Consider the following 9594-nt stretch of genomic DNA (forward strand, 5'->3'; position numbering starts at 1 on the left):
TGAGACATGAAGGCTGGCAATATCAACCCCTTGGAGTGGGAATCAGTTGCAGACGACTGCAGTGCCTGCAGAAAGTCAAGTTGTGTATCCCTAGCAGTGACCAGAGGAGGAATGACCACTGGGAGAAGCACAGAGATAAAAAAAAAGCCATGGCACATCTGCAGCAGCACAACTGGACGCCTTTATCTGCTCCAGATACAACAAAACATTTCTCTCCCGTCTCAGTCTCTACAGCCACAGCAGATACTGTAACCTTCCAACAGCTTGACTTCACCCTCAAAGGCAAACTCCTCCATTGTCTCAAGAGACAGAAGGATGTCAACATTAAGAATTGGTGCCTGAGTTTGATTCCCCACCCACCTCTTTCACTTCCCTGTCACTTTCCCCTTGTGTGTCATGTTTTTGTCCGTAAGCCACTATGGGAGCCTTTTTGGCAGAAGAGTGGACTACAAATGTTCTAAATAAGTAACAGAAGTCTATGCAGTGCACCAGGTTGTCATGTGGACAACCCAACATGAAATTTAACTTTCTGTATGCAACAGCTAATGAGACAAAGCAAATGTTTTTTTGAGGCGGATGACTGCTCAGTTTTTCCAGCCAAATGAGTATTTTCTAACACGTGGTGGAAAAGAGATGCTGGGGGAAGTTGGAAATTTAGGCAGGGGAAAGGAAGGGAAGCATCCTTCTAGTTTCTATCCAGGACTCAACCTGTTAAGACAGCAAGCGCTCTTCCAAATGTGTCAAATTCACTAAAATTCATTAAGTTAATTCCTACTAAGCTTGTTAACATATTAAAGAGCAGCTGGGTCTAATCAGAGTAATAGTCACCCCCCTTCTCTCCCTCCCAGTGTCAAAGTGATGGTTAAGCACAGAGCTCTGTGCTACTCTACCCAGGGCATGCGATATAGACACACACACACAATGTGCAGTAAGGTAACTAGAATTAGCAACAGCAAAATACAACTGAAATAGTCAAAACAAGGAAGGAAGGAAGTTACAGCACAGCTGCTGGCACATTAACATTGCTATGTCTCTCCAAAGGGGCTGCAGTTATCCATGGGTTAACACATCACACCACCTTAGAGAACTCTAAAAAGGCCAGGAACATGCACAGTTGCAATTGTGCTTTTAATCTCAGAAGTAAGCTCAGTACCAAATCCCAAATGTATTGGGTATTTCACTGTTTCATAAAGGACATATTAGTATTTTATAAAAGTCAGTTACTCACTACTACCAAGGCGTTAAGTTTTTTTTTAAATTTGTTTGTTTTTTTGCTTTGTTCCCTTGAATAAATTTTGTGTATACACATTACAAGAGTGTTCTATTTACAACAAATGGCACACGTAAAATGCATTCCCCCCCCCCCAAAAAAAATATATACTTTGGTGTAGGGAGCGGGGCTGACTTTAGAAGCACTCAAAACACAGACTTCTTAAAAACCATCTTATCTGTGAGTCCTGCAAGACCCTCCTCCCTGCTTTGCTGGGCTGGGGTGGGGGGCAGCACTCTGATTCCAGCTGCAAAAGCAGCTGGTGCTGGAGAGGCCAGAGACTATCTGACCTGTGAGGCCAGTAAGTCCTGCTGTCCAGTATGTCTAGAAACTATTGGCATGGGGGGGGGTGTTGCTTAGGTGTTATTGCTCGAGTCAAGATTTAATTCTGACAAACATTATTTTAGCTGTTATTGGGATTACATTGCTTATTTTTTATTCTCAGATCTCATGATCTACATAACAATTGTTAATTTTTGCTGTATACTTACTGAGAGGTTTTCATTTTTTATCACTTAAGATTTTAAATTTGGTTGCATTTTTGTACCTACTAGAGCAAATTATGTGAATATTCTGGAGTTGTAAGCCATCTAGAGCACACCTTAACTACGGAAAAGAGGCATATAACTAAATAATTATGGTGAAAATGATGGAGAAAAGTTGTTACCTTGTAGGCAACGCTGTTAGAGGAGTCCACTATGATAAACAGAGGCTTCCTCGTGGAAGGATAGAGCTCACCAGGGTTTAGGCTAAAAGAGAGAACAGAAACGGTTCAAAAGTACGCTTGGAACCTGGGAAGAGATTGTTGCTTCCTTAGTAACATAACATCATTCAAGGGGTCTCCCCAGCCCCCATCACAACCTTCCATTTACTGTTCTTATTTATAAAAGCGCTTAAAGGAAACTAAGCAAACCTAAACAGAAGCCTCCACCCACCAGTTTAAACAGAGAGGCCTGAGGTCATGGTCACAAGAACATAAGAAGAGCCTGCTGGATAATGTTTCTTGCTTGCCTGGATGGAGAGATGTAGGTGTGTGCCTACAGCACGAAGGTGTCACCTCCACTGCTCCCCCTACTGCTTTTGGGCCCACCCACCACCAGCATGCAGCCACCCAAAAATGTTACTATTGAAGGAATGTGACACACAGGTTGAAAAATACCCCCCAACCCTGCCCTTGAGGTTAGGGCTTTATAGGAAATGTGTATGCGTGTTGGGATTTCAGTTCCCACCAGCTGCGAGCAAGCAGCTACATTGTTTACATCATGTGATGCCCCTGAGCGTGAGACAGGAAGTCTCAGCCAGTTCTCAGTGTTCTCAGTGTAACTGGGTGGAGTTACTGGGAGTTTTTTCTTCTGCTTCTGGATAGAAGCAGTGTCGAGTCGTAGACTCTTGTGCTGTACTGCTCAGGGAGAGCAGACATGATTGTACAGTCTTAATAAAGTAGCTGTTAGACTACGGAATGTTCTCTTTCTTCTGTGATGCAATGCCAGGAGGAAGTGAGTGTGCTCCTCTCAGAAGGGAGGAGTTGCTTATTAACGGTCTCTCTGGACTGAAGGTGGATTCCAGCCAGAGAGTGACCTCCGGAGAAAGGCCCCGGAGTGCCTGGGATGCTGGCACCCTTCGCGGGCCAGCGTTTTTCCTGGGCGGGCGTTTGTGGGAGAAGCATCAGCCTCAAAATCCCAGTTGGAAGAAGCCAGTACAAATGCTGAAACCATGGGGCAGCAAAGTCCCGTAACTACATTCCAAGGGCTGAGGGCTCCTGCTACATGCTCTTCCAGGTGCATGGTACTCACCAGTGCATCTCTTTGTATGACTGGTTCTGCTTGTGGATGCCATCCCCATTTATGATGTCCCGGTTGCTGTTTGTCAGGACACCGCCAAAATCATAGGGACCTGCAGAAAATGCAAACAGGAGGCCAGAATGAACAGCAGCTACACAGCTAGGTGTCGGCAATGAAACAAACACAGGATATGGACAGCAGCCCCCATTTGGGAGAAAAAGTTGAATCTGGGAGAGCTTGCAGATTACTAATGGATTATGGGTTTGGAAGTTTACTTGGCCAATGTCTGCCCCCCCATCTTGACAATACAAGATGTCCTTTAGCTTTTGATTCATTTTAGCCTATGAATTCGAAACACAACACAGCTTCACTTCATCCCAATATAACTTACTATGATCTTGATTAGAATTTGGTACAGCTGCCATAGGTGGGATAAAAAAAAAATTCTACCAAGAGCTGGAATTGAGGGCTGCCAGCTGACTATCCCTATTTTAGATTATGTAGGGCCAAAAGGATTGTGCCCATATCATTAAAGACCTCTCTAATTAAAACCATGTTTATTTCACATGTATATACAGGAAGGATCAATATACGCCATGTTTAAACCTACACACCACAATCAAAATCAATACAACCAAGAACTAGAAATCCATCCTTCCACGTTAGCAGGTCACGAAGAACCTTTCTAGATTTGATGTAGATACCACCCACCAGCATAGTGTTGCACTCCGTAAGCCCGCACAATTACACTCATTTCACACGCTAGCAAGGTTATGCTTAAAATTCTACAAGGAAGGCTTAAGCAGTATGTGGACCGAGAACTCCCAGAAGTGCAAGCTGGATTTCGAAGGGGCAGAGGAACCAGAGACCAAATTGCAAACATGTGCTGGATTATGGAGAAAGCTAGAGAGTTCCAGAAAGACATCTACTTCTGCTTCATTGACTATGCAAAAACCTTTGACTGTGTCGACCACAGCAAACTATGGCAAGTTCTTAAAGAAATGGGAGTGCCTGATCACCTCATCTGTCTCCTGAGAAATCTCTATTTGGGACAAGAAGCTACAGTTAGAAATGGATATGGAACAACTGATTGGTTCAAAATTGGGAAAGGAGTACGGCAAGGCTGAATATTGTCTCCCTGCTTATTTAACTTATATGCAGAATTCATCATGCGAAAGGCTGGGCTGGATGAATCCCAAGCCAGAATTAAGATTGCCAGAAGAAATATCAACAACCTCAGATATGCAGATGACACAACCTTGATGGCAGAAAGTAAGGAGGAATTAAAGAACCTTTTAATGAGGATGAAAGCTCAACATCAAAAAAACGAAGATCATGGCCACTGGGCCCATCACCTCCTGGCAAATAGAAGGGGAAGAAATGGAGGCAGTGAGAGATTTTACTTTCTTGGGCTCCCTGATCACTGCAGATGGTGACAGCAGTCACGAAATTAAAAGACGCCTGCTTCTTGGGAGAAAAACAATGACAAACCTAGACAGCATCTTAAAAAGCAGAGACATCACCTTGCCAACAAAGGTCCGTATAGTTAAAGCTATGATTTTCCCAGTAGTGATGTATGGAAGCGAGAGCTGGACCATAAAGAAGGCTGATCGCCGAAGAATTGATGCTTTTGAATTATGGTGCTGGAGGAGACTCTTGAGAGTCCCATGGACTGCAAGAAGATCAAACCTATCCATTCTTAAGGAAATCAGCCCTGAGTGCTCACTGGAAGGACAGATCGTGAAGCTGAGGCTCCAATACTTTGGCCACCTCATGAGAAGAGAAGACTGCCTGGAAAAGAACCTGATGTTGGGAAAGATTGAGAGCACAAGGAGAAGGGGACAACCGAGGACGAGATGGTTGGATGGTGTTCTTGAGGCTATCAGCATGAGTTTGACCAAGCTGCGGGAGGCAGTGGAGGACAGGGGTGCCTGGCGTGCTCTGGTCCATGGGGTCACGAAGAGTCGGACACGACTAAACAACAACACCAGCCACCAGCATAGTGTGTGTGTGTGAGAGAGAGAGAGAGAGAGAGAGAGAGAATGCTGGTGGGAGAATGCCATGAGAAGCTTAAAAAAGGAAAAGTTGGTTTTTTGACCCAACTCTGGACAACAGCCACTTACACAACATGCTTCACTACCAGCTTCACAACTGCCTAGTGGGAATTCACGCATTTTCTACAACAAGACAATGGGATTTTCCAAATTGCCTTTGCGCTTAACCATCTCTTCCAAATGGAGACAGTATAATTTGTCTAGTTTGGTCCTAAGACTTTACTCCTTCTCCTGGAGACCCAGTTACTCATTTCACATAGCAAAGTTGACAGGTGTCAAATGTGGTTTTTAGAATCAGGCTCTATCTGCACTATACATTTAAAGCAGCATTAAACCACTTTAAACACTCAGGGCTGTTAGTTTCTGTTCTTATCACTAAGCAGCTGCTTAGAGTCACAGGACTCTGTTTACATTCCAGGGATTCCAGGCTATCACGGGAGGGGAGACGGGATATGACATTAGTGGTTTCCTGTTTCCTTTGTTCCTTTGTTCTGTTGCTCTCTGCTTTCATAGAGAGAGGATGTCTTTTCTGACTGCGTAGCTTAGAAATAAAACTCTTTACAATGTAGCCCAAACCTCTTGTCTCTTCCCTGTGCTGGGAACTCTGCTGAATGGATGGAAACATGCCTCGGAGCCCCATCAAAGGCTCAAGGTCGTTAATTATTCATCGGAGGCGATTCCGGAGACTCGGCTGGAAAATGGAGCTTTATCAGCTTGGCTGAGTGGAGATTCCGACATTTTTGGTCATGCGCCCAAACGAACAGCAGAAGAACGCAAGGCAGCTTATCCTCTCTGTTTGTCAAGAAGATTGATGAGAGGTATGTGCTCTTGCCCCAGGAAGTCTGCCAGTCCCTAATTAATGGCATTAAGGGATGGGCTTTGAACTTTCAGCCAAAGCAGTGACCGGTTGCGGCAGAAGTTCAGCGTAATTCAAAGGCCTCAAGTAGTGTGCTTTTGGAATGCAGCTGGTGAATAGACGCAGCTTGCTTTAAAGACACAGACATGGCCAGTCCAAGAGTAACAGAGGCTCTTGAAAACGCGTTTGGATTTCCAAAGGTCCAAAAAAAAAATTTATTCGAACTGGGTGCAGTATGCAGAAGCTCTGCTAAGAAAAGAGGGTCTGTTTAATGTGATAACAGATGCCCCTCCCCCCAGCTTCAGTAACCGAAGAATGGGAGGCTAAGGATTCCAAAGCAAGGGGAACTCTGACGCTTATAGTGTCCCCTGAAGAGTTATGTCTTTTGCGTGACAAGGCCTCAGCCAGGCAGATGTGGGACAGTCTGCAAGAGTCACATTTGAGAACAGAAGCTGGTGCTTCTTTGTTCTTTTATGCCAAGTTGCATGATACAGCACTTGTTGAAGGAGCAGACGTACACGCTCACCTCATGGAAATGCAGAATCTCAGGCATGAGTTGCAACAGCGTAGAATCACCTTTCCAGAGGCTGTGTATTCCTTCCATGATTCTACATTCTTTGGGTTCAAGTTGGGAAGCGATTGCCAGCCAGCCTGCTGTTTTGCCTACTGCTCAGCTAACGGTAGCGCATGTTACTGCTGTGGTGTTGAATGAAGCGGATTGGCATAGCGCTAGCTGTATCACTAAGGGGGAATCCTCACAGATGTCATCCCAGAATGCAGTGCAACCACTAGATGGTGCCAAAGCTTTGAAGGCAGTGAAATGCTACTCGTGTGGACGTCTACGCCACGTGAAGAGGGAATGTAAACATGCCAAGGCCAAGGCAACAGAGCAGCGCAGCGAAAGCTCAATGTGTGGAAAAGGCAAAGGCAAAGGTCAGAAGTCCAGGACAACGCACCCTCTTTGTGTGGAGCCAGGTACTTCATGGTTCTCATTGATTCATTGCCAATCTTCCAGAGAGTTATTGGCAGAAGCGCTCGGCTGTTTTGTTTTCACTTATAATGGCAGATTATCATCACCGATTGGTTGTACCCCCTATGAAAAGATGTTTGGCAAGAAACCATACATCAAGCACATGAGAATTTTTGGTTCTGACATGTGGGTTCACACACCACAAAGCTCCAAGTTAGGCAAATGTGGTTTGCATGGTATCTTTCTAGGATATCAGAAAGGTTCTTACTGAGTGATGATGACTGACACTAATACAGTTAGACTTACTAGAAGTGTTGAGTACAATGCCAAGTGGGGGAAGAATGTGGGAATTTTCCAATGCTATCCTGATGACAGTGAAGAGTCTGAGGATAAACAGCAGCAAAACCCCACACCCACTGATGAAGGTTCTGATTCTGAATCTGAATCAGATGATTCAGAGGATTTCAAGAGTGCTAAGGCCTTTCTGCGACCCTCTGAAGGCTCTGATCAAGAATTGGAGGAACCGCTGTTCACTATAGGCCACTTTTCTCCTAAGAAAGAAGAGGAGAGCGTTGAAGACTTACGACTAATTCACAGGTCTGAAAGGTAAACCTCCAAAGAAATTTGCTGATGAATTTGCTAAAGCAGCTAAAGCTGTAACTGCTGTTAATAGCTCCAAGAAGGTATTTGAACCTTCAGACTTCCAGAAGATCCAGGCTTTGGACTCGAAGAATGCTGAGCCATGGTTAACTGCCATGAAGGCTTAGCTTGATTCCTTAGAGAGGAACAAAGCATGGGAGCTAGTTCCGACAGTTCCAGGGATGAAACTGCTTGACAGCAAATGGGTATTCAAAGCAAAGACAGATCAAAATGGCAAGATAGTCAGACACAACGCCAGATTGGTAGCCCAAGGTTTTTCACAGGTACCAGGAGAATACTATCACGAGACTTACTCACCCAACGTGAGATATGAGAGCATTAGGCTTATGCTCAAACTTGCTGCAAAAGAGAATCTACACGTTTCTCATCACGATGTGAATACAGCATTTTTGTACGGAACCTTAGGTGAATCACTTTATATGCTTCCACCTGATGGCGTACAGGTAAAACAGGGATTTGTTTGTTCTCTGAAGAAGTCCCTATATGGTCTCAAGCAAAGTGCACGATGCTGGCACTCTAAACTCACTGAGGTGTTGTTTTCTCTAGGTTTTCAGCAAGGTCAAGCTGATCCATGTGGATTTTTCAAAGAGGAAGGGCAGAAGAAGCAGTATTGCTTCTTTTATGTTGATGATATACTTTACTATTGGAAGGATGTCAAAATGTACAATAGCGCCCTAGTCAACAATCCTACTGTTAAGGATTGGAAAGCTCTGAAACGCATAGCACACTATTTGAAAGGCGCTACGTACTACAGACTGAGATTTAACAATCAGAAGTCGGGTGGTCTTGAGATATTTGCTGATGCGAGTTTTGGAAGTGACACTACAGACAGGAAAAGTACGTCTGGAATTTGCTACATGTACAACCAAGGTCTTTTTGATTGGTCGTGCAAGAAGCAAACAACAGTTAGCTTAAGTTCTTGTGAAGCTGAACTGAATGCACTGTCTTATTCACTTGTGGATTGTGAATGGTTGTTACAATTGTGTAAAGACATGAGACTTCCTGTCAAATGTCCAATCCAGGTTTATCAGGACAACAAAGCATGTTTGGCCTTGCTGACTTCTAAAGGTTGTAAGCAAAGCACGAAGCACTTGCAATTGAAGCTGCAACATGCTAGAGAATGTGTTCAGAAAGGACTCGTAACGGTGTCTTACATGCCAGGAAATGAAATTCCTGCTGATTTATTGTCCAAGGTTGTTCCGAAGGATCAACACTGTACCTATGTACAGAAATTGGGTTTGTCCTGAGATTGTACTGACACGCTGCCCAGTGGTGTTCACAGAAAGGGGGAGGATGTTAGTTTCTGTTCTTATCACTGAGCTGCTGCTTAGAGTCACAGGACTCTGTTTACATTCCAGGGATTCCAGGCTATCACGGGAGGGGAGACGGGATATGACGTTAGTGATTTCCTGTTTCCTTTGTTCCTTTGTTCCTTTGTTCTGTTGCTCTCTGCTTTCATAGAGAGAGGATGTCTTTTCTGGCTGCGTAGCTTAGAAATAAAACTCTTTACAATGTAGCCCAAACCTCTCATCTCTTCCCTGTGCTGGGAACTCTGCTGAATGGATGGAAATGTGCCTTGGAGCCTCATCAAAGGCTCTAGGTCGTTAATTATTCGTCGGAGGCTATTCCGGAGACTAGGACGGAAAATAGAGCTTTATCAGCTTGGCCAAGTGGAGATTCCGACAAGGGCTCCCCCAAAAGTTTCTGTGAACTGCCGTTTGTTAAGGTGGTGAGACTTTTTAGGAGGCCCCCTATTCCCCTCACAAAGCTACCATTCCCAGAGTGGTTTAACAGTTCCCTCTACCTGGTGTACTCTGGGAATGGCAGCTCTGTGCGAAGAATGGGGGGGGGGGTCTCCTAACAAGTCTCACAACCTTTAATAAATTGCAGCTCCCAGGATGCTTGGGGGGAAGCCATGAGTGTTTAAAGTGGTATGGTACTGCTTTAAACATACAATGCAGATGGCGCCTCCCTTGAATGCTGCTTTCCATGCTCCTGAAGCT

Source organism: Podarcis liolepis (genome assembly GCF_965112155.1).
Source record: "Podarcis liolepis genome assembly, chromosome: W".
NCBI classification, from domain to species: Eukaryota; Metazoa; Chordata; class Lepidosauria; order Squamata; family Lacertidae; genus Podarcis; species Podarcis liolepis.